Source organism: Microcebus murinus, chromosome 28 (genome assembly GCF_040939455.1).
Source record: "Microcebus murinus isolate Inina chromosome 28, M.murinus_Inina_mat1.0, whole genome shotgun sequence".
NCBI lineage: Eukaryota > Metazoa > Chordata > Mammalia > Primates > Cheirogaleidae > Microcebus > Microcebus murinus.
In genome coordinates this window covers 16,740,609-16,767,636 of record NC_134131.1, presented here as the reverse complement: position 1 = coordinate 16,767,636, position 27,028 = coordinate 16,740,609, and the positions used below count along the sequence as shown (strand labels likewise).

Below are 27,028 nucleotides of genomic sequence, written 5' to 3'. Positions count from 1 at the left end.
GGCAGGGGGGGGGGTTTGGAGGAGCAACTGATGCCCTTTGCACTTTGGGTAGCAAGTGTCTGAGGTGTCTCTGAGCCCTGCGCCATGTCGGGGGGTGGGGTGGGGGGTGGGAGGTCGGGGGGGGTGGAGGAGCAGGAGGAGGAGGAGGAGGAGGTGGGAAGGGCCGTGGCCTGCAGTCGTGTTCCCGGGGTGGCTTCTTCCACAGGCTGCTTGGCCTGGGCTCCCTGCACCTGGGCCTTTGGAGGACTGGCCCTGTGCTTGCCAATGCTTCCCCTGCAGGGACCCAGAGCTGGGAGGTTGCATCTCTCAGCCCTGGGTCGGGCAGAGCCCCAGCGGGCCATGCCCACAACCTCTCTCAGCACGGGTCCCCCAGAAGGCTCCTTTGGGACCAGGATTCTCTTGCGGGTGACTCTTTAAGGTCTGGCCCCTGGATGGAGGGGCACCAGGAGTAGAGGAGCAGGAAGGGGAAGGGGGTGGCCATGCGAGGGGACACTTTCAGGCCAAGTCCCAGCTTCAGCCTGATCCTCCTGGGAACCCCGGGGTGTACGTCACACCTCCTGGTTGTCCCGCTCTGAGACAAGGGCTCTGAGACAAGGAGCCGGGCTTCGCATTCCCCCAGCAGCCAGTCGTGGGCTGAGGACACCTGGGGCGTTGGGAACTCCCTGGCTTCTCCTTGGCTTAACATCTGGAGCTGCTTGTGAATCGTGCCGCCACACACACCCGAGTGCAGGTGTCTTCTGCACAGACTGCGGGCCTCGCTCTTCTGAATGCCGCTAGCTCGCCACCCACCCACGGGTGAACCTGGTCAGGGTACTTTCTCTCGGGGGCAGACTCTGATCCTGGCGGGCTACCGGTGTCTCTGTTTGCTCGTTTCTTTCTTCCATTTCGGGAAAGGCTTCCTTACTGGGTGTGGAAATCTCCTATGCCTTTCCTCGCCTATTCTGTCAGCTTTAAAATTCTCTTTCAGTTGCCACCCTCACAGATGGATTAGGAAACTCTTTCCGGTGCACTCATTAGTGAAATGACCTCAATGAAGCTGGAATCCAATATCTAATCGCCGATTTTTAGCGAGTCCACACGCCAGGGTGGTCGGGGTCCAATGCAGCCCCGGCCAGGCCCAGGCCCCTTGGACTGGGCCACAGGAGGACACAGAGGAGGGTCCCGGCCCCCACGGTCGCGTTGCCGGCAGTTCTCCAAGGGCTTGGGCGTTTTCCAGAGGTAGGAGATGGAGGGGACTGATTTCTTCAGCGCCCCACAAACCACGCCACCCCACCCATGGGACACATCCCTAGAGAGAGAGAGAGACGCCCCATACACTCGCTCCCCTCCCCCATGCGCTGTGCCCCAGCCCGGGCCCGGGGGAATAGGCGGCAGCCCACCCACAGGGTGGGGGGCGCAGCTGAAAGGGGTTGTCGGGGAGGGCGGCCCCTGCCTGGGGTCAAAGGGCGGGCGACCCGCGCGTGCGCAATCGGCGGCGGCGGCGGCGGCCACGAGCTGGGGGTGGGCCAGGCGAGGAGAGGAAGGGGGCTGGAAGGTCTCCACCTTGGCGAGTCCAGCCGTGGAGGCGCATCTTGTGTGAGTGTGAGTGAGTGAGTGTGAGTGTGAGTGTGAGTGTGTGTGTGTGTGTGTGTGTGTGTGTAGAGAGAGACAGCCCCCCACCCCGGCCCGCCGCTCCCTGCCCGCCCCGCCCCGCCCCGCCCCGCCTGTCACCCCCGTCCCTCGGAGCCCGCCGGACCCGGCCGGTGAACTCAACAGGCCCGGCCCGGTGCGGGTCAGCGCCGGCGCGGGGCCTGGGGCGGGGGGAGGAGGCGGCGGGGAAGCGCAGAGAGGCTCGGCTTCTTGAGCGGGGCAGGGGCGCCCTCCGCCGTCTAGGGCCACACCACCCTGAACGCGCCCGATCTCGTCTGGTCTCGGAAGCTAAGCAGGGTCGGGCCTGGTTAGTACTTGGATGGGAGACCGCCTGGGAATACCGGGTGCCGTAGGCTTCTTCTTTTTTTTTTTTTTGTTTTGCCTCTTGTTCTGTCCCCTTTCTGGGAGCGAGTCGGCGGCCCGGGGTGGGGGTCACCCCCACCCTCAGCGCCCGCCGCGGTGCCTGGCGCCCCAGCCCGCACCGTGGGGCCTCCTCTTGTCCCAAGCCGCGACACCGCCGTCACGCGGCAGCATGCGTGGCTTCTGGACTGTCAGGTCTCAGACCAAAGGTCTGCTCTGTGGGAACCGACACGCTGGAGGAAACCTTGAGAGTCTGAGAGGGGAGGGAGTTCCAGAAGAAGGCCAGGATGTCATTTTGAGGGAGTATGTGACCAGAACTCGTCCCGTTGCTTTTGGGGTTCTATGGGCTACACGTAGGAATCTTTGGTGGTGGCACCTGATGTTGGGGGATCCGGAGTCACACCCAGACCTGCTCCACAGGCCTCCTTTTACTTTTCTCTTCGGATTCATTATTTTTAAAAAGTGTCTCTTATCTCTATGATTGCATTTTCTTTTCTCTCTCTTTTCAAGCAGATGATGGGAGTCCAAGTATTAAGGTGACATGTGTTGCCCGTGCCCCCCTCCCCCCTGTGTTCTTATTCATTTACCTCTGATGTTGTTCCAGCGTATTGTGGGGGTACCAATGTTAAGGTCGGGTACGTTGCCCTCTCCCAGCCTCCCCCCTCCGGTCAGAGCCTCAAGTGCGCCCATCCCCCAGTCGGTGCGCACCCACCCCATTCCTAATGGAGGTGTATGCCCATCCCCTCCCCCCACCCGCCCGACACCCACCCGATGAAGGTGATTCCTCTGTGTCCACTTAGGTGTCCATCGGTTCGTACCCATTTGCTGGTGAGCGCGAGCACGTGGTGCTCGTGTGTCCATTCTTGGGCTACCTGGCTTACTGGAACGGGTTCCAGCTCTGGCCAGGAGAACCACGAGAGGTGCCCTCTCACCGCTGCTCCTCCTAGCTGAATAGCACTCCGTGGTGTCCACGCGCCACATTTCATTTACGCACTCGTGGGTCGATGGGCACTCGGGTCGCTTCCAGGTCTTTGCGATTGTGACTTGTGCCCTGACTCTAACCCTAACCCTTACCCAGCCCGTCTCCTCCTCGGCCCCTGCCTGACTGACTCCTTCCCGCCCGGCCTGTCACCTGTCACCGTCCTCTGCCCCTGCCTGACACGCTCCTCCCCGCCCGGGCCGTCACCGTCCTCGGCCCCTGCCTGACGGGGCTCCTCCGTCGCCTGGGCCTTCCAAGGGCTTGGTGTGGACGCTGGTTCCAGGACGCCCTCCCAGGAACCCGGTAGCAGGGCGGCCGCAGCGTCTCGCGCCACCCAACCGTCCGCCGGCCGGCGGCCGGCGCTAAGTGGCCTGCGGGGGACGTGCCCCCACTGTGGGGCGGGCGCCCAGCCTGGTGTCTTCTCTGAGGCCCCGTGGCTGCTTTTCCCCCCCGCAAGGGGAGAGCCGCGGAGGTGGGGACCGCCTCCTCGTGGGGACGTACACCCAGCTCTCCACGTCGGATTCCGGGGCTCTCTGTCCTGCCAGAAGGCCCAGCTGGCCTGCGGGTCCTTAGAGTGGCAAAAACATCCGAAAACTGAGATTGAGGGTCCGGTGGTTGTCTGCACTTTTGTGCTGGGCACCCCAGGGAGGCCCGGGGGCTGGCTGGACAACGCGGTCTGCTGGGCGGGGGGGGGGGGTTTGGAGGAGCAACTGATGCCCTTTGCACTTTGGGTAGCAAGTGTCTGAGGTGTCTCTGAGCCCTGCGCCATGTCGGGGGGTGGGGTGGGGGGTGGGAGGTCGGGGGGGGTGTGGAGGAGCAGGAGGAGGAGGAGGAGGAGGTGGGAAGGGCCGTGGCCTGCAGTCGTGTTCCCGGGGTGGCTTCTTCCACAGGCTGCTTGGCCTGGGCTCCCTGCACCTGGGCCTTTGGAGGACTGGCCCTGTGCTTGCCAATGCTTCCCCTGCAGGGACCCAGAGCTGGGAGGTTGCATCTCTCAGCCCTGGGTCGGGCAGAGCCCCAGCGGGCCATGCCCACAACCTCTCTCAGCACGGGTCCCCCAGAAGGCTCCTTTGGGACCAGGATTCTCTTGCGGGTGACTCTTTAAGGTCTGGCCCCTGGATGGAGGGGCACCAGGAGTAGAGGAGCAGGAAGGGGAAGGGGGTGGCCATGCGAGGGGACACTTTCAGGCCAAGTCCCAGCTTCAGCCTGATCCTCCTGGGAACCCCGGGGTGTACGTCACACCTCCTGGTTGTCCCGCTCTGAGACAAGGGCTCTGAGACAAGGAGCCGGGCTTCGCATTCCCCCAGCAGCCAGTCGTGGGCTGAGGACACCTGGGGCGTTGGGAACTCCCTGGCTTCTCCTTGGCTTAACATCTGGAGCTGCTTGTGAATCGTGCCGCCACACACACCCGAGTGCAGGTGTCTTCTGCACAGACTGCGGGCCTCGCTCTTCTGAATGCCGCTAGCTCGCCACGCACCCACGGGTGAACCTGGTCAGGGTACTTTCTCTCGGGGGCAGACTCTGATCCTGGCGGGCTACCGGTGTCTCTGTTTGCTCGTTTCTTTCTTCCATTTCGGGAAAGGCTTCCTTACTGGGTGTGGAAATCTCCTATGCCTTTCCTCGCCTATTCTGTCAGCTTTAAAATTCTCTTTCAGTTGCCACCCTCACAGATGGATTAGGAAACTCTTTCCGGTGCACTCATTAGTGAAATGACCTCAATGAAGCTGGAATCCAATATCTAATCGCCGATTTTTAGCGAGTCCACACGCCAGGGTGGTCGGGGTCCAATGCAGCCCCGGCCAGGCCCAGGCCCCTTGGACTGGGCCACAGGAGGACACAGAGGAGGGTCCCGGCCCCCACGGTCGCGTTGCCGGCAGTTCTCCAAGGGCTTGGGCGTTTTCCAGAGGTAGGAGATGGAGGGGACTGATTTCTTCAGCGCCCCACAAACCACGCCACCCCACCCATGGGACACATCCCTAGAGAGAGAGAGAGACGCCCCATACACTCGCTCCCCTCCCCCATGCGCTGTGCCCCAGCCCGGGCCCGGGGGAATAGGCGGCAGCCCACCCACAGGGTGGGGGGCGCAGCTGAAAGGGGTTGTCGTGGAGGGCGGCCCCTGCCTGGGGTCAAAGGGCGGGCGACCCGCGCGTGCGCAATCGGCGGCGGCGGCGGCGGCCACGATCTGGGGGTGGGCCAGGCGAGGAGAGGAAGGGGGCTGGAAGGTCTCCACCTTGGCGAGTCCAGCCGTGGAGGCGCATCTTGTGTGAGTGTGAGTGAGTGAGTGTGAGTGTGAGTGTGAGTGTGTGTGTGTGTGTGTGTGTGTGTGTAGAGAGAGACAGCCCCCCACCCCGGCCCGCCGCTCCCTGCCCGCCCCGCCCCGCCCCGCCCCGCCTGTCACCCCCGTCCCTCGGAGCCCGCCGGACCCGGCCGGTGAACTCAACAGGCCCGGCCCGGTGCGGGTCAGCGCCGGCGCGGGGCCTGGGGCGGGGGGAGGAGGCGGCGGGGAAGCGCAGAGAGGCTCGGCTTCTTGAGCGGGGCAGGGGCGCCCTCCGCCGTCTAGGGCCACACCACCCTGAACGCGCCCGATCTCGTCTGGTCTCGGAAGCTAAGCAGGGTCGGGCCTGGTTAGTACTTGGATGGGAGACCGCCTGGGAATACCGGGTGCCGTAGGCTTCTTCTTTTTTTTTTTTTTGTTTTGCCTCTTGTTCTGTCCCCTTTCTGGGAGCGAGTCGGCGGCCCGGGGTGGGGGTCACCCCCACCCTCAGCGCCCGCCGCGGTGCCTGGCGCCCCAGCCCGCACCGTGGGGCCTCCTCTTGTCCCAAGCCGCGACACCGCCGTCACGCGGCAGCATGCGTGGCTTCTGGACTGTCAGGTCTCAGACCAAAGGTCTGCTCTGTGGGAACCGACACGCTGGAGGAAACCTTGAGAGTCTGAGAGGGGAGGGAGTTCCAGAAGAAGGCCAGGATGTCATTTTGAGGGAGTATGTGACCAGAACTCGTCCCGTTGCTTTTGGGGTTCTATGGGCTACACGTAGGAATCTTTGGTGGTGGCACCTGATGTTGGGGGATCCGGAGTCACACCCAGACCTGCTCCACAGGCCTCCTTTTACTTTTCTCTTCGGATTCATTATGTTTAAAAAGTGTCTCTTATCTCTATGATTGCATTTTCTTTTCTCTCTCTTTTCAAGCAGATGATGGGAGTCCAAGTATTAAGGTGACATGTGTTGCCCGTGCCCCCCTCCCCCCTGTGTTCTTATTCATTTACCTCTGATGTTGTTCCAGCGTATTGTGGGGGTACCAATGTTAAGGTCGGGTACGTTGCCCTCTCCCAGCCTCCCCCCTCCGGTCAGAGCCTCAAGTGCGCCCATCCCCCAGTCGGTGCGCACCCACCCCATTCCTAATGGAGGTGTATGCCCATCCCCTCCCCCCACCCGCCCGACACCCACCCGATGAAGGTGATTCCTCTGTGTCCACTTAGGTGTCCATCGGTTCGTACCCATTTGCTGGTGAGCGCGAGCACGTGGTGCTCGTGTGTCCATTCTTGGGCTACCTGGCTTACTGGAACGGGTTCCAGCTCTGGCCAGGAGAACCACGAGAGGTGCCCTCTCACCGCTGCTCCTCCTAGCTGAATAGCACTCCGTGGTGTCCACGCGCCACATTTCATTTACGCACTCGTGGGTCGATGGGCACTCGGGTCGCTTCCAGGTCTTTGCGATTGTGACTTGTGCCCTGACTCTAACCCTAACCCTTACCCAGCCCGTCTCCTCCTCGGCCCCTGCCTGACTGACTCCTTCCCGCCCGGCCTGTCACCTGTCACCGTCCTCTGCCCCTGCCTGACACGCTCCTCCCCGCCCGGGCCGTCACCGTCCTCGGCCCCTGCCTGACGGGGCTCCTCCGTCGCCTGGGCCTTCCAAGGGCTTGGTGTGGACGCTGGTTCCAGGACGCCCTCCCAGGAACCCGGTAGCAGGGCGGCCGCAGCGTCTCGCGCCACCCAACCGTCCGCCGGCCGGCGGCCGGCGCTAAGTGGCCTGCGGGGGACGTGCCCCCACTGTGGGGCGGGCGCCCAGCCTGGTGTCTTCTCTGAGGCCCCGTGGCTGCTTTTCCCCCCCGCAAGGGGAGAGCCGCGGAGGTGGGGACCGCCTCCTCGTGGGGACGTACACCCAGCTCTCCACGTCGGATTCCGGGGCTCTCTGTCCTGCCAGAAGGCCCAGCTGGCCTGCGGGTCCTTAGAGTGGCAAAAACATCCGAAAACTGAGATTGAGGGTCCGGTGGTTGTCTGCACTTTTGTGCTGGGCACCCCAGGGAGGCCCGGGGGCTGGCTGGACAACGCGGTCTGCTGGGCAGGGGGGGGGGTTTGGAGGAGCAACTGATGCCCTTTGCACTTTGGGTAGCAAGTGTCTGAGGTGTCTCTGAGCCCTGCGCCATGTCGGGGGGTGGGGTGGGGGGGTGGGAGGTCGGGGGGGGGTGGAGGAGCAGGAGGAGGAGGAGGAGGAGGTGGGAAGGGCCGTGGCCTGCAGTCGTGTTCCCGGGGTGGCTTCTTCCACAGGCTGCTTGGCCTGGGCTCCCTGCACCTGGGCCTTTGGAGGACTGGCCCTGTGCTTGCCAATGCTTCCCCTGCAGGGACCCAGAGCTGGGAGGTTGCATCTCTCAGCCCTGGGTCGGGCAGAGCCCCAGCGGGCCATGCCCACAACCTCTCTCAGCACGGGTCCCCCAGAAGGCTCCTTTGGGACCAGGATTCTCTTGCGGGTGACTCTTTAAGGTCTGGCCCCTGGATGGAGGGGCACCAGGAGTAGAGGAGCAGGAAGGGGAAGGGGGTGGCCATGCGAGGGGACACTTTCAGGCCAAGTCCCAGCTTCAGCCTGATCCTCCTGGGAACCCCGGGGTGTACGTCACACCTCCTGGTTGTCCCGCTCTGAGACAAGGGCTCTGAGACAAGGAGCCGGGCTTCGCATTCCCCCAGCAGCCAGTCGTGGGCTGAGGACACCTGGGGCGTTGGGAACTCCCTGGCTTCTCCTTGGCTTAACATCTGGAGCTGCTTGTGAATCGTGCCGCCACACACACCCGAGTGCAGGTGTCTTCTGCACAGACTGCGGGCCTCGCTCTTCTGAATGCCGCTAGCTCGCCACCCACCCACGGGTGAACCTGGTCAGGGTACTTTCTCTCGGGGGCAGACTCTGATCCTGGCGGGCTACCGGTGTCTCTGTTTGCTCGTTTCTTTCTTCCATTTCGGGAAAGGCTTCCTTACTGGGTGTGGAAATCTCCTATGCCTTTCCTCGCCTATTCTGTCAGCTTTAAAATTCTCTTTCAGTTGCCACCCTCACAGATGGATTAGGAAACTCTTTCCGGTGCACTCATTAGTGAAATGACCTCAATGAAGCTGGAATCCAATATCTAATCGCCGATTTTTAGCGAGTCCACACGCCAGGGTGGTCGGGGTCCAATGCAGCCCCGGCCAGGCCCAGGCCCCTTGGACTGGGCCACAGGAGGACACAGAGGAGGGTCCCGGGCCCCACGGTCGCGTTGCCGGCAGTTCTCCAAGGGCTTGGGCGTTTTCCAGAGGTAGGAGATGGAGGGGACTGATTTCTTCAGCGCCCCACAAACCACGCCACCCCACCCATGGGACACATCCCTAGAGAGAGAGAGAGACGCCCCATACACTCGCTCCCCTCCCCCATGCGCTGTGCCCCAGCCCGGGCCCGGGGGAATAGGCGGCAGCCCACCCACAGGGTGGGGGGCGCAGCTGAAAGGGGTTGTCGGGGAGGGCGGCCCCTGCCTGGGGTCAAAGGGCGGGCGACCCGCGCGTGCGCAATCGGCGGCGGCGGCGGCGGCCACGAGCTGGGGGTGGGCCAGGCGAGGAGAGGAAGGGGGCTGGAAGGTCTCCACCTTGGCGAGTCCAGCCGTGGAGGCGCATCTTGTGTGAGTGTGAGTGAGTGAGTGTGAGTGTGAGTGTGAGTGTGTGTGTGTGTGTGTGTGTGTGTGTAGAGAGAGACAGCCCCCCACCCCGGCCCGCCGCTCCCTGCCCGCCCCGCCCCGCCCCGCCCCGCCTGTCACCCCCGTCCCTCGGAGCCCGCCGGACCCGGCCGGTGAACTCAACAGGCCCGGTGCGGGTCAGCGCCGGCGCGGGGCCTGGGGCGGGGGGAGGAGGCGGCGGGGAAGCGCAGAGAGGCTCGGCTTCTTGAGCGGGGCAGGGGCGCCCTCCGCCGTCTAGGGCCACACCACCCTGAACGCGCCCGATCTCGTCTGGTCTCGGAAGCTAAGCAGGGTCGGGCCTGGTTAGTACTTGGATGGGAGACCGCCTGGGAATACCGGGTGCCGTAGGCTTCTTCTTTTTTTTTTTTTTGTTTTGCCTCTTGTTCTGTCCCCTTTCTGGGAGCGAGTCGGCGGCCCGGGGTGGGGGTCACCCCCACCCTCAGCGCCCGCCGCGGTGCCTGGCGCCCCAGCCCGCACCGTGGGGCCTCCTCTTGTCCCAAGCCGCGACACCGCCGTCACGCGGCAGCATGCGTGGCTTCTGGACTGTCAGGTCTCAGACCAAAGGTCTGCTCTGTGGGAACCGACACGCTGGAGGAAACCTTGAGAGTCTGAGAGGGGAGGGAGTTCCAGAAGAAGGCCAGGATGTCATTTTGAGGGAGTATGTGACCAGAACTCGTCCCGTTGCTTTTGGGGTTCTATGGGCTACACGTAGGAATCTTTGGTGGTGGCACCTGATGTTGGGGGATCCGGAGTCACACCCAGACCTGCTCCACAGGCCTCCTTTTACTTTTCTCTTCGGATTCATTATGTTTAAAAAGTGTCTCTTATCTCTATGATTGCATTTTCTTTTCTCTCTCTTTTCAAGCAGATGATGGGAGTCCAAGTATTAAGGTGACATGTGTTGCCCGTGCCCCCCTCCCCCCTGTGTTCTTATTCATTTACCTCTGATGTTGTTCCAGCGTATTGTGGGGGTACCAATGTTAAGGTCGGGTACGTTGCCCTCTCCCAGCCTCCCCCCTCCGGTCAGAGCCTCAAGTGCGCCCATCCCCCAGTCGGTGCGCACCCACCCCATTCCTAATGGAGGTGTATGCCCATCCCCTCCCCCCACCCGCCCGACACCCACCCGATGAAGGTGATTCCTCTGTGTCCACTTAGGTGTCCATCGGTTCGTACCCATTTGCTGGTGAGCGCGAGCACGTGGTGCTCGTGTGTCCATTCTTGGGCTACCTGGCTTACTGGAACGGGTTCCAGCTCTGGCCAGGAGAACCACGAGAGGTGCCCTCTCACCGCTGCTCCTCCTAGCTGAATAGCACTCCGTGGTGTCCACGCGCCACATTTCATTTACGCACTCGTGGGTCGATGGGCACTCGGGTCGCTTCCAGGTCTTTGCGATTGTGACTTGTGCCCTGACTCTAACCCTAACCCTTACCCAGCCCGTCTCCTCCTCGGCCCCTGCCTGACTGACTCCTTCCCGCCCGGCCTGTCACCTGTCACCGTCCTCTGCCCCTGCCTGACACGCTCCTCCCCGCCCGGGCCGTCACCGTCCTCGGCCCCTGCCTGACGGGGCTCCTCCGTCGCCTGGGCCTTCCAAGGGCTTGGTGTGGACGCTGGTTCCAGGACGCCCTCCCAGGAACCCGGTAGCAGGGCGGCCGCAGCGTCTCGCGCCACCCAACCGTCCGCCGGCCGGCGGCCGGCGCTAAGTGGCCTGTGGGGGACGTGCCCCCACTGTGGGGCGGGCGCCCAGCCTGGTGTCTTCTCTGAGGCCCCGTGGCTGCTTTTCCCCCCCGCAAGGGGAGAGCCGCGGAGGTGGGGACCGCCTCCTCGTGGGGACGTACACCCAGCTCTCCACGTCGGATTCCGGGGCTCTCTGTCCTGCCAGAAGGCCCAGCTGGCCTGCGGGTCCTTAGAGTGGCAAAAACATCCGAAAACTGAGATTGAGGGTCCGGTGGTTGTCTGCACTTTTGTGCTGGGCACCCCAGGGAGGCCCGGGGGCTGGCTGGACAACGCGGTCTGCTGGGCAGGGGGGGGGGTTTGGAGGAGCAACTGATGCCCTTTGCACTTTGGGTAGCAAGTGTCTGAGGTGTCTCTGAGCCCTGCGCCATGTCGGGGGGTGGGGTGGGGGGGTGGGAGGTCGGGGGGGGGTGGAGGAGCAGGAGGAGGAGGAGGAGGAGGTGGGAAGGGCCGTGGCCTGCAGTCGTGTTCCCGGGGTGGCTTCTTCCACAGGCTGCTTGGCCTGGGCTCCCTGCACCTGGGCCTTTGGAGGACTGGCCCTGTGCTTGCCAATGCTTCCCCTGCAGGGACCCAGAGCTGGGAGGTTGCATCTCTCAGCCCTGGGTCGGGCAGAGCCCCAGCGGGCCATGCCCACAACCTCTCTCAGCACGGGTCCCCCAGAAGGCTCCTTTGGGACCAGGATTCTCTTGCGGGTGACTCTTTAAGGTCTGGCCCCTGGATGGAGGGGCACCAGGAGTAGAGGAGCAGGAAGGGGAAGGGGGTGGCCATGCGAGGGGACACTTTCAGGCCAAGTCCCAGCTTCAGCCTGATCCTCCTGGGAACCCCGGGGTGTACGTCACACCTCCTGGTTGTCCCGCTCTGAGACAAGGGCTCTGAGACAAGGAGCCGGGCTTCGCATTCCCCCAGCAGCCAGTCGTGGGCTGAGGACACCTGGGGCGTTGGGAACTCCCTGGCTTCTCCTTGGCTTAACATCTGGAGCTGCTTGTGAATCGTGCCGCCACACACACCCGAGTGCAGGTGTCTTCTGCACAGACTGCGGGCCTCGCTCTTCTGAATGCCGCTAGCTCGCCACCCACCCACGGGTGAACCTGGTCAGGGTACTTTCTCTCGGGGGCAGACTCTGATCCTGGCGGGCTACCGGTGTCTCTGTTTGCTCGTTTCTTTCTTCCATTTCGGGAAAGGCTTCCTTACTGGGTGTGGAAATCTCCTATGCCTTTCCTCGCCTATTCTGTCAGCTTTAAAATTCTCTTTCAGTTGCCACCCTCACAGATGGATTAGGAAACTCTTTCCGGTGCACTCATTAGTGAAATGACCTCAATGAAGCTGGAATCCAATATCTAATCGCCGATTTTTAGCGAGTCCACACGCCAGGGTGGTCGGGGTCCAATGCAGCCCCGGCCAGGCCCAGGCCCCTTGGACTGGGCCACAGGAGGACACAGAGGAGGGTCCCGGCCCCCACGGTCGCGTTGCCGGCAGTTCTCCAAGGGCTTGGGCGTTTTCCAGAGGTAGGAGATGGAGGGGACTGATTTCTTCAGCGCCCCACAAACCACGCCACCCCACCCATGGGACACATCCCTAGAGAGAGAGAGAGACGCCCCATACACTCGCTCCCCTCCCCCATGCGCTGTGCCCCAGCCCGGGCCCGGGGGAATAGGCGGCAGCCCACCCACAGGGTGGGGGGCGCAGCTGAAAGGGGTTGTCGGGGAGGGCGGCCCCTGCCTGGGGTCAAAGGGCGGGCGACCCGCGCGTGCGCAATCGGCGGCGGCGGCGGCGGCCACGAGCTGGGGGTGGGCCAGGCGAGGAGAGGAAGGGGGCTGGAAGGTCTCCACCTTGGCGAGTCCAGCCGTGGAGGCGCATCTTGTGTGAGTGTGAGTGAGTGAGTGTGAGTGTGAGTGTGAGTGTGTGTGTGTGTGTGTGTGTGTGTGTAGAGAGAGACAGCCCCCCACCCCGGCCCGCCGCTCCCTGCCCGCCCCGCCCCGCCCCGCCCCGCCTGTCACCCCCGTCCCTCGGAGCCCGCCGGACCCGGCCGGTGAACTCAACAGGCCCGGCCCGGTGCGGGTCAGCGCCGGCGCGGGGCCTGGGGCGGGGGGAGGAGGCGGCGGGGAAGCGCAGAGAGGCTCGGCTTCTTGAGCGGGGCAGGGGCGCCCTCCGCCGTCTAGGGCCACACCACCCTGAACGCGCCCGATCTCGTCTGGTCTCGGAAGCTAAGCAGGGTCGGGCCTGGTTAGTACTTGGATGGGAGACCGCCTGGGAATACCGGGTGCCGTAGGCTTCTTCTTTTTTTTTTTTTTGTTTTGCCTCTTGTTCTGTCCCCTTTCTGGGAGCGAGTCGGCGGCCCGGGGTGGGGGTCACCCCCACCCTCAGCGCCCGCCGCGGTGCCTGGCGCCCCAGCCCGCACCGTGGGGCCTCCTCTTGTCCCAAGCCGCGACACCGCCGTCACGCGGCAGCATGCGTGGCTTCTGGACTGTCAGGTCTCAGACCAAAGGTCTGCTCTGTGGGAACCGACACGCTGGAGGAAACCTTGAGAGTCTGAGAGGGGAGGGAGTTCCAGAAGAAGGCCAGGATGTCATTTTGAGGGAGTATGTGACCAGAACTCGTCCCGTTGCTTTTGGGGTTCTATGGGCTACACGTAGGAATCTTTGGTGGTGGCACCTGATGTTGGGGGATCCGGAGTCACACCCAGACCTGCTCCACAGGCCTCCTTTTACTTTTCTCTTCGGATTCATTATGTTTAAAAAGTGTCTCTTATCTCTATGATTGCATTTTCTTTTCTCTCTCTTTTCAAGCAGATGATGGGAGTCCAAGTATTAAGGTGACATGTGTTGCCCGTGCCCCCCTCCCCCCTGTGTTCTTATTCATTTACCTCTGATGTTGTTCCAGCGTATTGTGGGGGTACCAATGTTAAGGTCGGGTACGTTGCCCTCTCCCAGCCTCCCCCCTCCGGTCAGAGCCTCAAGTGCGCCCATCCCCCAGTCGGTGCGCACCCACCCCATTCCTAATGGAGGTGTATGCCCATCCCCTCCCCCCACCCGCCCGACACCCACCCGATGAAGGTGATTCCTCTGTGTCCACTTAGGTGTCCATGGGTTCGTACCCATTTGCTGGTGAGCGCGAGCACGTGGTGCTCGTGTGTCCATTCTTGGGCTACCTGGCTTACTGGAACGGGTTCCAGCTCTGGCCAGGAGAACCACGAGAGGTGCCCTCTCACCGCTGCTCCTCCTAGCTGAATAGCACTCCGTGGTGTCCACGCGCCACATTTCATTTACGCACTCGTGGGTCGATGGGCACTCGGGTCGCTTCCAGGTCTTTGCGATTGTGACTTGTGCCCTGACTCTAACCCTAACCCTTACCCAGCCCGTCTCCTCCTCGGCCCCTGCCTGACTGACTCCTTCCCGCCCGGCCTGTCACCTGTCACCGTCCTCTGCCCCTGCCTGACACGCTCCTCCCCGCCCGGGCCGTCACCGTCCTCGGCCCCTGCCTGACGGGGCTCCTCCGTCGCCTGGGCCTTCCAAGGGCTTGGTGTGGACGCTGGTTCCAGGACGCCCTCCCAGGAACCCGGTAGCAGGGCGGCCGCAGCGTCTCGCGCCACCCAACCGTCCGCCGGCCGGCGGCCGTCGCTAAGTGGCCTGCGGGGGACGTGCCCCCACTGTGGGGCGGGCGCCCAGCCTGGTGTCTTCTCTGAGGCCCCGTGGCTGCTTTTCCCCCCCGCAAGGGGAGAGCCGCGGAGGTGGGGACCGCCTCCTCGTGGGGACGTACACCCAGCTCTCCACGTCGGATTCCGGGGCTCTCTGTCCTGCCAGAAGGCCCAGCTGGCCTGCGGGTCCTTAGAGTGGCAAAAACATCCGAAAACTGAGATTGAGGGTCCGGTGGTTGTCTGCACTTTTGTGCTGGGCACCCCAGGGAGGCCCGGGGGCTGGCTGGACAACGCGGTCTGCTGGGCAGGGGGGGGGGTTTGGAGGAGCAACTGATGCCCTTTGCACTTTGGGTAGCAAGTGTCTGAGGTGTCTCTGAGCCCTGCGCCATGTCGGGGGGTGGGGTGGGGGGTGGGAGGTCGGGGGGGTGGAGGAGCAGGAGGAGGAGGAGGAGGAGGTGGGAAGGGCCGTGGCCTGCAGTCGTGTTCCCGGGGTGGCTTCTTCCACAGGCTGCTTGGCCTGGGCTCCCTGCACCTGGGCCTTTGGAGGACTGGCCCTGTGCTTGCCAATGCTTCCCCTGCAGGGACCCAGAGCTGGGAGGTTGCATCTCTCAGCCCTGGGTCGGGCAGAGCCCCAGCGGGCCATGCCCACAACCTCTCTCAGCACGGGTCCCCCAGAAGGCTCCTTTGGGACCAGGATTCTCTTGCGGGTGACTCTTTAAGGTCTGGCCCCTGGATGGAGGGGCACCAGGAGTAGAGGAGCAGGAAGGGGAAGGGGGTGGCCATGCGAGGGGACACTTTCAGGCCAAGTCCCAGCTTCAGCCTGATCCTCCTGGGAACCCCGGGGTGTACGTCACACCTCCTGGTTGTCCCGCTCTGAGACAAGGGCTCTGAGACAAGGAGCCGGGCTTCGCATTCCCCCAGCAGCCAGTCGTGGGCTGAGGACACCTGGGGCGTTGGGAACTCCCTGGCTTCTCCTTGGCTTAACATCTGGAGCTGCTTGTGAATCGTGCCGCCACACACACCCGAGTGCAGGTGTCTTCTGCACAGACTGCGGGCCTCGCTCTTCTGAATGCCGCTAGCTCGCCACCCACCCACGGGTGAACCTGGTCAGGGTACTTTCTCTCGGGGGCAGACTCTGATCCTGGCGGGCTACCGGTGTCTCTGTTTGCTCGTTTCTTTCTTCCATTTCGGGAAAGGCTTCCTTACTGGGTGTGGAAATCTCCTATGCCTTTCCTCGCCTATTCTGTCAGCTTTAAAATTCTCTTTCAGTTGCCACCCTCACAGATGGATTAGGAAACTCTTTCCGGTGCACTCATTAGTGAAATGACCTCAATGAAGCTGGAATCCAATATCTAATCGCCGATTTTTAGCGAGTCCACACGCCAGGGTGGTCGGGGTCCAATGCAGCCCCGGCCAGGCCCAGGCCCCTTGGACTGGGCCACAGGAGGACACAGAGGAGGGTCCCGGCCCCCACGGTCGCGTTGCCGGCAGTTCTCCAAGGGCTTGGGCGTTTTCCAGAGGTAGGAGATGGAGGGGACTGATTTCTTCAGCGCCCCACAAACCACGCCACCCCACCCATGGGACACATCCCTAGAGAGAGAGAGAGACGCCCCATACACTCGCTCCCCTCCCCCATGCGCTGTGCCCCAGCCCGGGCCCGGGGGAATAGGCGGCAGCCCACCCACAGGGTGGGGGGCGCAGCTGAAAGGGGTTGTCGGGGAGGGCGGCCCCTGCCTGGGGTCAAAGGGCGGGCGACCCGCGCGTGCGCAATCGGCGGCGGCGGCGGCGGCCACGAGCTGGGGGTGGGCCAGGCGAGGAGAGGAAGGGGGCTGGAAGGTCTCCACCTTGGCGAGTCCAGCCGTGGAGGCGCATCTTGTGTGAGTGTGAGTGAGTGAGTGTGAGTGTGAGTGTGAGTGTGTGTGTGTGTGTGTGTGTGTGTGTAGAGAGAGACAGCCCCCCACCCCGGCCCGCCGCTCCCTGCCCGCCCCGCCCCGCCCCGCCCCGCCTGTCACCCCCGTCCCTCGGAGCCCGCCGGACCCGGCCGGTGAACTCAACAGGCCCGGCCCGGTGCGGGTCAGCGCCGGCGCGGGGCCTGGGGCGGGGGGAGGAGGCGGCGGGGAAGCGCAGAGAGGCTCGGCTTCTTGAGCGGGGCAGGGGCGCCCTCCGCCGTCTAGGGCCACACCACCCTGAACGCGCCCGATCTCGTCTGGTCTCGGAAGCTAAGCAGGGTCGGGCCTGGTTAGTACTTGGATGGGAGACCGCCTGGGAATACCGGGTGCCGTAGGCTTCTTCTTTTTTTTTTTTTTGTTTTGCCTCTTGTTCTGTCCCCTTTCTGGGAGCGAGTCGGCGGCCCGGGGTGGGGGTCACCCCCACCCTCAGCGCCCGCCGCGGTGCCTGGCGCCCCAGCCCGCACCGTGGGGCCTCCTCTTGTCCCAAGCCGCGACACCGCCGTCACGCGGCAGCATGCGTGGCTTCTGGACTGTCAGGTCTCAGACCAAAGGTCTGCTCTGTGGGAACCGACACGCTGGAGGAAACCTTGAGAGTCTGAGAGGGGAGGGAGTTCCAGAAGAAGGCCAGGATGTCATTTTGAGGGAGTATGTGACCAGAACTCGTCCCGTTGCTTTTGGGGTTCTATGGGCTACACGTAGGAATCTTTGGTGGTGGCACCTGATGTTGGGGGATCCGGAGTCACACCCAGACCTGCTCCACAGGCCTCCTTTTACTTTTCTCTTCGGATTCATTATGTTTAAAAAGTGTCTCTTATCTCTATGATTGCATTTTCTTTTCTCTCTCTTTTCAAGCAGATGATGGGAGTCCAAGTATTAAGGTGACATGTGTTGCCCGTGCCCCCCTCCCCCCTGTGTTCTTATTCATTTACCTCTGATGTTGTTCCAGCGTATTGTGGGGGTACCAATGTTAAGGTCGGGTACGTTGCCCTCTCCCAGCCTCCCCCCTCCGGTCAGAGCCTCAAGTGCGCCCATCCCCCAGTCGGTGCGCACCCACCCCATTCCTAATGGAGGTGTATGCCCATCCCCTCCCCCCACCCGCCCGACACCCACCCGATGAAGGTGATTCCTCTGTGTCCACTTAGGTGTCCATGGGTTCGTACCCATTTGCTGGTGAGCGCGAGCACGTGGTGCTCGTGTGTCCATTCTTGGGCTACCTGGCTTACTGGAACGGGTTCCAGCTCTGGCCAGGAGAACCACGAGAGGTGCCCTCTCACCGCTGCTCCTCCTAGCTGAATAGCACTCCGTGGTGTCCACGCGCCACATTTCATTTACGCACTCGTGGGTCGATGGGCACTCGGGTCGCTTCCAGGTCTTTGCGATTGTGACTTGTGCCCTGACTCTAACCCTAACCCTTACCCAGCCCGTCTCCTCCTCGGCCCCTGCCTGACTGACTCCTTCCCGCCCGGCCTGTCACCTGTCACCGTCCTCTGCCCCTGCCTGACACGCTCCTCCCCGCCCGGGCCGTCACCGTCCTCGGCCCCTGCCTGACGGGGCTCCTCCGTCGCCTGGGCCTTCCAAGGGCTTGGTGTGGACGCTGGTTCCAGGACGCCCTCCCAGGAACCCGGTAGCAGGGCGGCCGCAGCGTCTCGCGCCACCCAACCGTCCGCCGGCCGGCGGCCGTCGCTAAGTGGCCTGCGGGGGACGTGCCCCCACTGTGGGGCGGGCGCCCAGCCTGGTGTCTTCTCTGAGGCCCCGTGGCTGCTTTTCCCCCCCGCAAGGGGAGAGCCGCGGAGGTGGGGACCGCCTCCTCGTGGGGACGTACACCCAGCTCTCCACGTCGGATTCCGGGGCTCTCTGTCCTGCCAGAAGGCCCAGCTGGCCTGCGGGTCCTTAGAGTGGCAAAAACATCCGAAAACTGAGATTGAGGGTCCGGTGGTTGTCTGCACTTTTGTGCTGGGCACCCCAGGGAGGCCCGGGGGCTGGCTGGACAACGCGGTCTGCTGGGCAGGGGGGGGGGTTTGGAGGAGCAACTGATGCCCTTTGCACTTTGGGTAGCAAGTGTCTGAGGTGTCTCTGAGCCCTGCGCCATGTCGGGGGGTGGGGTGGGGGGTGGGAGGTCGGGGGGGTGGAGGAGCAGGAGGAGGAGGAGGAGGAGGTGGGAAGGGCCGTGGCCTGCAGTCGTGTTCCCGGGGTGGCTTCTTCCACAGGCTGCTTGGCCTGGGCTCCCTGCACCTGGGCCTTTGGAGGACTGGCCCTGTGCTTGCCAATGCTTCCCCTGCAGGGACCCAGAGCTGGGAGGTTGCATCTCTCAGCCCTGGGTCAGGCAGAGCCCCAGCGGGCCATGCCCACAACCTCTCTCAGCACGGGTCCCCCAGAAGGCTCCTTTGGGACCAGGATTCTCTTGCGGGTGACTCTTTAAGGTCTGGCCCCTGGATGGAGGGGCACCAGGAGTAGAGGAGCAGGAAGGGGAAGGGGGTGGCCATGCGAGGGGACACTTTCAGGCCAAGTCCCAGCTTCAGCCTGATCCTCCTGGGAACCCCGGGGTGTACGTCACACCTCCTGGTTGTCCCGCTCTGAGACAAGGGCTCTGAGACAAGGAGCCGGGCTTCGCATTCCCCCAGCAGCCAGTCGTGGGCTGAGGACACCTGGGGCGTTGGGAACTCCCTGGCTTCTCCTTGGCTTAACATCTGGAGCTGCTTGTGAATCGTGCCGCCACACACACCCGAGTGCAGGTGTCTTCTGCACAGACTGCGGGCCTCGCTCTTCTGAATGCCGCTAGCTCGCCACCCACCCACGGGTGAACCTGGTCAGGGTACTTTCTCTCGGGGGCAGACTCTGATCCTGGCGGGCTACCGGTGTCTCTGTTTGCTCGTTTCTTTCTTCCATTTCGGGAAAGGCTTCCTTACTGGGTGTGGAAATCTCCTATGCCTTTCCTCGCCTATTCTGTCAGCTTTAAAATTCTCTTTCAGTTGCCACCCTCACAGATGGATTAGGAAACTCTTTCCGGTGCACTCATTAGTGAAATGACCTCAATGAAGCTGGAATCCAATATCTAATCGCCGATTTTTAGCGAGTCCACACGCCAGGGTGGTCGGGGTCCAATGCAGCCCCGGCCAGGCCCAGGCCCCTTGGACTGGGCCACAGGAGGACACAGAGGAGGGTCCCGGGCCCCACGGTCGCGTTGCCGGCAGTTCTCCAAGGGCTTGGGCGTTTTCCAGAGGTAGGAGATGGAGGGGACTGATTTCTTCAGCGCCCCACAAACCACGCCACCCCACCCATGGGACACATCCCTAGAGAGAGAGAGAGACGCCCCATACACTCGCTCCCCTCCCCCATGCGCTGTGCCCCAGCCCGGGCCCGGGGGAATAGGCGGCAGCCCACCCACAGGGTGGGGGGCGCAGCTGAAAGGGGTTGTCGGGGAGGGCGGCCCCTGCCTGGGGTCAAAGGGCGGGCGACCCGCGCGTGCGCAATCGGCGGCGGCGGCGGCGGCCACGAGCTGGGGGTGGGCCAGGCGAGGAGAGGAAGGGGGCTGGAAGGTCTCCACCTTGGCGAGTCCAGCCGTGGAGGCGCATCTTGTGTGAGTGTGAGTGAGTGAGTGTGAGTGTGAGTGTGAGTGTGTGTGTGTGTGTGTGTGTGTGTGTAGAGAGAGACAGCCCCCCACCCCGGCCCGCCGCTCCCTGCCCGCCCCGCCCCGCCCCGCCCCGCCTGTCACCCCCGTCCCTCGGAGCCCGCCGGACCCGGCCGGTGAACTCAACAGGCCCGGTGCGGGTCAGCGCCGGCGCGGGGCCTGGGGCGGGGGGAGGAGGCGGCGGGGAAGCGCAGAGAGGCTCGGCTTCTTGAGCGGGGCAGGGGCGCCCTCCGCCGTCTAGGGCCACACCACCCTGAACGCGCCCGATCTCGTCTGGTCTCGGAAGCTAAGCAGGGTCGGGCCTGGTTAGTACTTGGATGGGAGACCGCCTGGGAATACCGGGTGCCGTAGGCTTCTTCTTTTTTTTTTTTTTGTTTTGCCTCTTGTTCTGTCCCCTTTCTGGGAGCGAGTCGGCGGCCCGGGGTGGGGGTCACCCCCACCCTCAGCGCCCGCCGCGGTGCCTGGCGCCCCAGCCCGCACCGTGGGGCCTCCTCTTGTCCCAAGCCGCGACACCGCCGTCACGCGGCAGCATGCGTGGCTTCTGGACTGTCAGGTCTCAGACCAAAGGTCTGCTCTGTGGGAACCGACACGCTGGAGGAAACCTTGAGAGTCTGAGAGGGGAGGGAGTTCCAGAAGAAGGCCAGGATGTCATTTTGAGGGAGTATGTGACCAGAACTCGTCCCGTTGCTTTTGGGGTTCTATGGGCTACACGTAGGAATCTTTGGTGGTGGCACCTGATGTTGGGGGATCCGGAGTCACACCCAGACCTGCTCCACAGGCCTCCTTTTACTTTTCTCTTCGGATTCATTATGTTTAAAAAGTGTCTCTTATCTCTATGATTGCATTTTCTTTTCTCTCTCTTTTCAAGCAGATGATGGGAGTCCAAGTATTAAGGTGACATGTGTTGCCCGTGCCCCCCTCCCCCCTGTGTTCTTATTCATTTACCTCTGATGTTGTTCCAGCGTATTGTGGGGGTACCAATGTTAAGGTCGGGTACGTTGCCCTCTCCCAGCCTCCCCCCTCCGGTCAGAGCCTCAAGTGCGCCCATCCCCCAGTCGGTGCGCACCCACCCCATTCCTAATGGAGGTGTATGCCCATCCCCTCCCCCCACCCGCCCGACACCCACCCGATGAAGGTGATTCCTCTGTGTCCACTTAGGTGTCCATCGGTTCGTACCCATTTGCTGGTGAGCGCGAGCACGTGGTGCTCGTGTGTCCATTCTTGGGCTACCTGGCTTACTGGAACGGGTTCCAGCTCTGGCCAGGAGAACCACGAGAGGTGCCCTCTCACCGCTGCTCCTCCTAGCTGAATAGCACTCCGTGGTGTCCACGCGCCACATTTCATTTACGCACTCGTGGGTCGATGGGCACTCGGGTCGCTTCCAGGTCTTTGCGATTGTGACTTGTGCCCTGACTCTAACCCTAACCCTTACCCAGCCCGTCTCCTCCTCGGCCCCTGCCTGACTGACTCCTTCCCGCCCGGCCTGTCACCTGTCACCGTCCTCTGCCCCTGCCTGACACGCTCCTCCCCGCCCGGGCCGTCACCGTCCTCGGCCCCTGCCTGACGGGGCTCCTCCGTCGCCTGGGCCTTCCAAGGGCTTGGTGTGGACGCTGGTTCCAGGACGCCCTCCCAGGAACCCGGTAGCAGGGCGGCCGCAGCGTCTCGCGCCACCCAACCGTCCGCCGGCCGGCGGCCGTCGCTAAGTGGCCTGCGGGGGACGTGCCCCCACTGTGGGGCGGGCGCCCAGCCTGGTGTCTTCTCTGAGGCCCCGTGGCTGCTTTTCCCCCCCGCAAGGGGAGAGCCGCGGAGGTGGGGACCGCCTCCTCGTGGGGACGTACACCCAGCTCTCCACGTCGGATTCCGGGGCTCTCTGTCCTGCCAGAAGGCCCAGCTGGCCTGCGGGTCCTTAGAGTGGCAAAAACATCCGAAAACTGAGATTGAGGGTCCGGTGGTTGTCTGCACTTTTGTGCTGGGCACCCCAGGGAGGCCCGGGGGCTGGCTGGACAACGCGGTCTGCTGGGCAGGGGGGGGGGTTTGGAGGAGCAACTGATGCCCTTTGCACTTTGGGTAGCAAGTGTCTGAGGTGTCTCTGAGCCCTGCGCCATGTCGGGGGGTGGGGTGGGGGGTGGGAGGTCGGGGGGGTGGAGGAGCAGGAGGAGGAGGAGGAGGAGGTGGGAAGGGCCGTGGCCTGCAGTCGTGTTCCCGGGGTGGCTTCTTCCACAGGCTGCTTGGCCTGGGCTCCCTGCACCTGGGCCTTTGGAGGACTGGCCCTGTGCTTGCCAATGCTTCCCCTGCAGGGACCCAGAGCTGGGAGGTTGCATCTCTCAGCCCTGGGTCAGGCAGAGCCCCAGCGGGCCATGCCCACAACCTCTCTCAGCACGGGTCCCCCAGAAGGCTCCTTTGGGACCAGGATTCTCTTGCGGGTGACTCTTTAAGGTCTGGCCCCTGGATGGAGGGGCACCAGGAGTAGAGGAGCAGGAAGGGGAAGGGGGTGGCCATGCGAGGGGACACTTTCAGGCCAAGTCCCAGCTTCAGCCTGATCCTCCTGGGAACCCCGGGGTGTACGTCACACCTCCTGGTTGTCCCGCTCTGAGACAAGGGCTCTGAGACAAGGAGCCGGGCTTCGCATTCCCCCAGCAGCCAGTCGTGGGCTGAGGACACCTGGGGCGTTGGGAACTCCCTGGCTTCTCCTTGGCTTAACATCTGGAGCTGCTTGTGAATCGTGCCGCCACACACACCCGAGTGCAGGTGTCTTCTGCACAGACTGCGGGCCTCGCTCTTCTGAATGCCGCTAGCTCGCCACCCACCCACGGGTGAACCTGGTCAGGGTACTTTCTCTCGGGGGCAGACTCTGATCCTGGCGGGCTACCGGTGTCTCTGTTTGCTCGTTTCTTTCTTCCATTTCGGGAAAGGCTTCCTTACTGGGTGTGGAAATCTCCTATGCCTTTCCTCGCCTATTCTGTCAGCTTTAAAATTCTCTTTCAGTTGCCACCCTCACAGATGGATTAGGAAACTCTTTCCGGTGCACTCATTAGTGAAATGACCTCAATGAAGCTGGAATCCAATATCTAATCGCCGATTTTTAGCGAGTCCACACGCCAGGGTGGTCGGGGTCCAATGCAGCCCCGGCCAGGCCCAGGCCCCTTGGACTGGGCCACAGGAGGACACAGAGGAGGGTCCCGGGCCCCACGGTCGCGTTGCCGGCAGTTCTCCAAGGGCTTGGGCGTTTTCCAGAGGTAGGAGATGGAGGGGACTGATTTCTTCAGCGCCCCACAAACCACGCCACCCCACCCATGGGACACATCCCTAGAGAGAGAGAGAGACGCCCCATACACTCGCTCCCCTCCCCCATGCGCTGTGCCCCAGCCCGGGCCCGGGGGAATAGGCGGCAGCCCACCCACAGGGTGGGGGGCGCAGCTGAAAGGGGTTGTCGGGGAGGGCGGCCCCTGCCTGGGGTCAAAGGGCGGGCGACCCGCGCGTGCGCAATCGGCGGCGGCGGCGGCGGCCACGAGCTGGGGGTGGGCCAGGCGAGGAGAGGAAGGGGGCTGGAAGGTCTCCACCTTGGCGAGTCCAGCCGTGGAGGCGCATCTTGTGTGAGTGTGAGTGAGTGAGTGTGAGTGTGAGTGTGAGTGTGTGTGTGTGTGTGTGTGTGTGTGTAGAGAGAGACAGCCCCCCACCCCGGCCCGCCGCTCCCTGCCCGCCCCGCCCCGCCCCGCCCCGCCTGTCACCCCCGTCCCTCGGAGCCCGCCGGACCCGGCCGGTGAACTCAACAGGCCCGGTGCGGGTCAGCGCCGGCGCGGGGCCTGGGGCGGGGGGAGGAGGCGGCGGGGAAGCGCAGAGAGGCTCGGCTTCTTGAGCGGGGCAGGGGCGCCCTCCGCCGTCTAGGGCCACACCACCCTGAACGCGCCCGATCTCGTCTGGTCTCGGAAGCTAAGCAGGGTCGGGCCTGGTTAGTACTTGGATGGGAGACCGCCTGGGAATACCGGGTGCCGTAGGCTTCTTCTTTTTTTTTTTTTTGTTTTGCCTCTTGTTCTGTCCCCTTTCTGGGAGCGAGTCGGCGGCCCGGGGTGGGGGTCACCCCCACCCTCAGCGCCCGCCGCGGTGCCTGGCGCCCCAGCCCGCACCGTGGGGCCTCCTCTTGTCCCAAGCCGCGACACCGCCGTCACGCGGCAGCATGCGTGGCTTCTGGACTGTCAGGTCTCAGACCAAAGGTCTGCTCTGTGGGAACCGACACGCTGGAGGAAACCTTGAGAGTCTGAGAGGGGAGGGAGTTCCAGAAGAAGGCCAGGATGTCATTTTGAGGGAGTATGTGACCAGAACTCGTCCCGTTGCTTTTGGGGTTCTATGGGCTACACGTAGGAATCTTTGGTGGTGGCACCTGATGTTGGGGGATCCGGAGTCACACCCAGACCTGCTCCACAGGCCTCCTTTTACTTTTCTCTTCGGATTCATTATGTTTAAAAAGTGTCTCTTATCTCTATGATTGCATTTTCTTTTCTCTCTCTTTTCAAGCAGATGATGGGAGTCCAAGTATTAAGGTGACATGTGTTGCCCGTGCCCCCCTCCCCCCTGTGTTCTTATTCATTTACCTCTGATGTTGTTCCAGCGTATTGTGGGGGTACCAATGTTAAGGTCGGGTACGTTGCCCTCTCCCAGCCTCCCCCCTCCGGTCAGAGCCTCAAGTGCGCCCATCCCCCAGTCGGTGCGCACCCACCCCATTCCTAATGGAGGTGTATGCCCATCCCCTCCCCCCACCCGCCCGACACCCACCCGATGAAGGTGATTCCTCTGTGTCCACTTAGGTGTCCATGGGTTCGTACCCATTTGCTGGTGAGCGCGAGCACGTGGTGCTCGTGTGTCCATTCTTGGGCTACCTGGCTTACTGGAACGGGTTCCAGCTCTGGCCAGGAGAACCACGAGAGGTGCCCTCTCACCGCTGCTCCTCCTAGCTGAATAGCACTCCGTGGTGTCCACGCGCCACATTTCATTTACGCACTCGTGGGTCGATGGGCACTCGGGTCGCTTCCAGGTCTTTGCGATTGTGACTTGTGCCCTGACTCTAACCCTAACCCTTACCCAGCCCGTCTCCTCCTCGGCCCCTGCCTGACTGACTCCTTCCCGCCCGGCCTGTCACCTGTCACCGTCCTCTGCCCCTGCCTGACACGCTCCTCCCCGCCCGGGCCGTCACCGTCCTCGGCCCCTGCCTGACGGGGCTCCTCCGTCGCCTGGGCCTTCCAAGGGCTTGGTGTGGACGCTGGTTCCAGGACGCCCTCCCAGGAACCCGGTAGCAGGGCGGCCGCAGCGTCTCGCGCCACCCAACCGTCCGCCGGCCGGCGGCCGTCGCTAAGTGGCCTGCGGGGGACGTGCCCCCACTGTGGGGCGGGCGCCCAGCCTGGTGTCTTCTCTGAGGCCCCGTGGCTGCTTTTCCCCCCCGCAAGGGGAGAGCCGCGGAGGTGGGGACCGCCTCCTCGTGGGGACGTACACCCAGCTCTCCACGTCGGATTCCGGGGCTCTCTGTCCTGCCAGAAGGCCCAGCTGGCCTGCGGGTCCTTAGAGTGGCAAAAACATCCGAAAACTGAGATTGAGGGTCCGGTGGTTGTCTGCACTTTTGTGCTGGGCACCCCAGGGAGGCCCGGGGGCTGGCTGGACAACGCGGTCTGCTGGGCAGGGGGGGGGGTTTGGAGGAGCAACTGATGCCCTTTGCACTTTGGGTAGCAAGTGTCTGAGGTGTCTCTGAGCCCTGCGCCATGTCGGGGGGTGGGGTGGGGGGTGGGAGGTCGGGGGGGTGGAGGAGCAGGAGGAGGAGGAGGAGGAGGTGGGAAGGGCCGTGGCCTGCAGTCGTGTTCCCGGGGTGGCTTCTTCCACAGGCTGCTTGGCCTGGGCTCCCTGCACCTGGGCCTTTGGAGGACTGGCCCTGTGCTTGCCAATGCTTCCCCTGCAGGGACCCAGAGCTGGGAGGTTGCATCTCTCAGCCCTGGGTCAGGCAGAGCCCCAGCGGGCCATGCCCACAACCTCTCTCAGCACGGGTCCCCCAGAAGGCTCCTTTGGGACCAGGATTCTCTTGCGGGTGACTCTTTAAGGTCTGGCCCCTGGATGGAGGGGCACCAGGAGTAGAGGAGCAGGAAGGGGAAGGGGGTGGCCATGCGAGGGGACACTTTCAGGCCAAGTCCCAGCTTCAGCCTGATCCTCCTGGGAACCCCGGGGTGTACGTCACACCTCCTGGTTGTCCCGCTCTGAGACAAGGGCTCTGAGACAAGGAGCCGGGCTTCGCATTCCCCCAGCAGCCAGTCGTGGGCTGAGGACACCTGGGGCGTTGGGAACTCCCTGGCTTCTCCTTGGCTTAACATCTGGAGCTGCTTGTGAATCGTGCCGCCACACACACCCGAGTGCAGGTGTCTTCTGCACAGACTGCGGGCCTCGCTCTTCTGAATGCCGCTAGCTCGCCACCCACCCACGGGTGAACCTGGTCAGGGTACTTTCTCTCGGGGGCAGACTCTGATCCTGGCGGGCTACCGGTGTCTCTGTTTGCTCGTTTCTTTCTTCCATTTCGGGAAAGGCTTCCTTACTGGGTGTGGAAATCTCCTATGCCTTTCCTCGCCTATTCTGTCAGCTTTAAAATTCTCTTTCAGTTGCCACCCTCACAGATGGATTAGGAAACTCTTTCCGGTGCACTCATTAGTGAAATGACCTCAATGAAGCTGGAATCCAATATCTAATCGCCGATTTTTAGCGAGTCCACACGCCAGGGTGGTCGGGGTCCAATGCAGCCCCGGCCAGGCCCAGGCCCCTTGGACTGGGCCACAGGAGGACACAGAGGAGGGTCCCGGGCCCCACGGTCGCGTTGCCGGCAGTTCTCCAAGGGCTTGGGCGTTTTCCAGAGGTAGGAGATGGAGGGGACTGATTTCTTCAGCGCCCCACAAACCACGCCACCCCACCCATGGGACACATCCCTAGAGAGAGAGAGAGACGCCCCATACACTCGCTCCCCTCCCCCATGCGCTGTGCCCCAGCCCGGGCCCGGGGGAATAGGCGGCAGCCCACCCACAGGGTGGGGGGCGCAGCTGAAAGGGGTTGTCGGGGAGGGCGGCCCCTGCCTGGGGTCAAAGGGCGGGCGACCCGCGCGTGCGCAATCGGCGGCGGCGGCGGCGGCCA

The 27,028-nt window shown here is 63.5% G+C and overlaps 7 non-coding genes across 7 annotated transcripts; all 7 read left to right on the top strand.

Moving 5' to 3' along the window:
* Positions 1 to 1,866: 1,866 nt before the first annotated feature.
* Positions 1,867 to 1,985, top strand: LOC142865246 (5S ribosomal RNA). Its single transcript, XR_012915549.1, has one exon. It is a non-coding gene; the product is annotated as a 5S ribosomal RNA (ribosomal RNA).
* Positions 1,986 to 5,519: 3,534 nt separating this feature from the next.
* Positions 5,520 to 5,638, top strand: LOC142865245 (5S ribosomal RNA). The gene has a single exon (XR_012915548.1). It is a non-coding gene; the product is annotated as a 5S ribosomal RNA (ribosomal RNA).
* A 3,528-nt stretch (positions 5,639 to 9,166) lies between these two features.
* Positions 9,167 to 9,285, top strand: LOC142865244 (5S ribosomal RNA). The gene has a single exon (XR_012915547.1). It is a non-coding gene; the product is annotated as a 5S ribosomal RNA (ribosomal RNA).
* A 3,533-nt stretch (positions 9,286 to 12,818) lies between these two features.
* LOC142865243 (5S ribosomal RNA) lies at positions 12,819 to 12,937 on the top strand. The gene has a single exon (XR_012915546.1). It is a non-coding gene; the product is annotated as a 5S ribosomal RNA (ribosomal RNA).
* A 3,530-nt stretch (positions 12,938 to 16,467) lies between these two features.
* Positions 16,468 to 16,586, top strand: LOC142865242 (5S ribosomal RNA). Its single transcript, XR_012915545.1, has one exon. It is a non-coding gene; the product is annotated as a 5S ribosomal RNA (ribosomal RNA).
* Positions 16,587 to 20,111: 3,525 nt separating this feature from the next.
* On the top strand, positions 20,112 to 20,230 carry LOC142865240 (5S ribosomal RNA). The gene has a single exon (XR_012915543.1). It is a non-coding gene; the product is annotated as a 5S ribosomal RNA (ribosomal RNA).
* A 3,525-nt stretch (positions 20,231 to 23,755) lies between these two features.
* Positions 23,756 to 23,874, top strand: LOC142865239 (5S ribosomal RNA). Its single transcript, XR_012915542.1, has one exon. It is a non-coding gene; the product is annotated as a 5S ribosomal RNA (ribosomal RNA).
* The last annotated feature ends 3,154 nt before the right edge of the window (positions 23,875 to 27,028 follow it).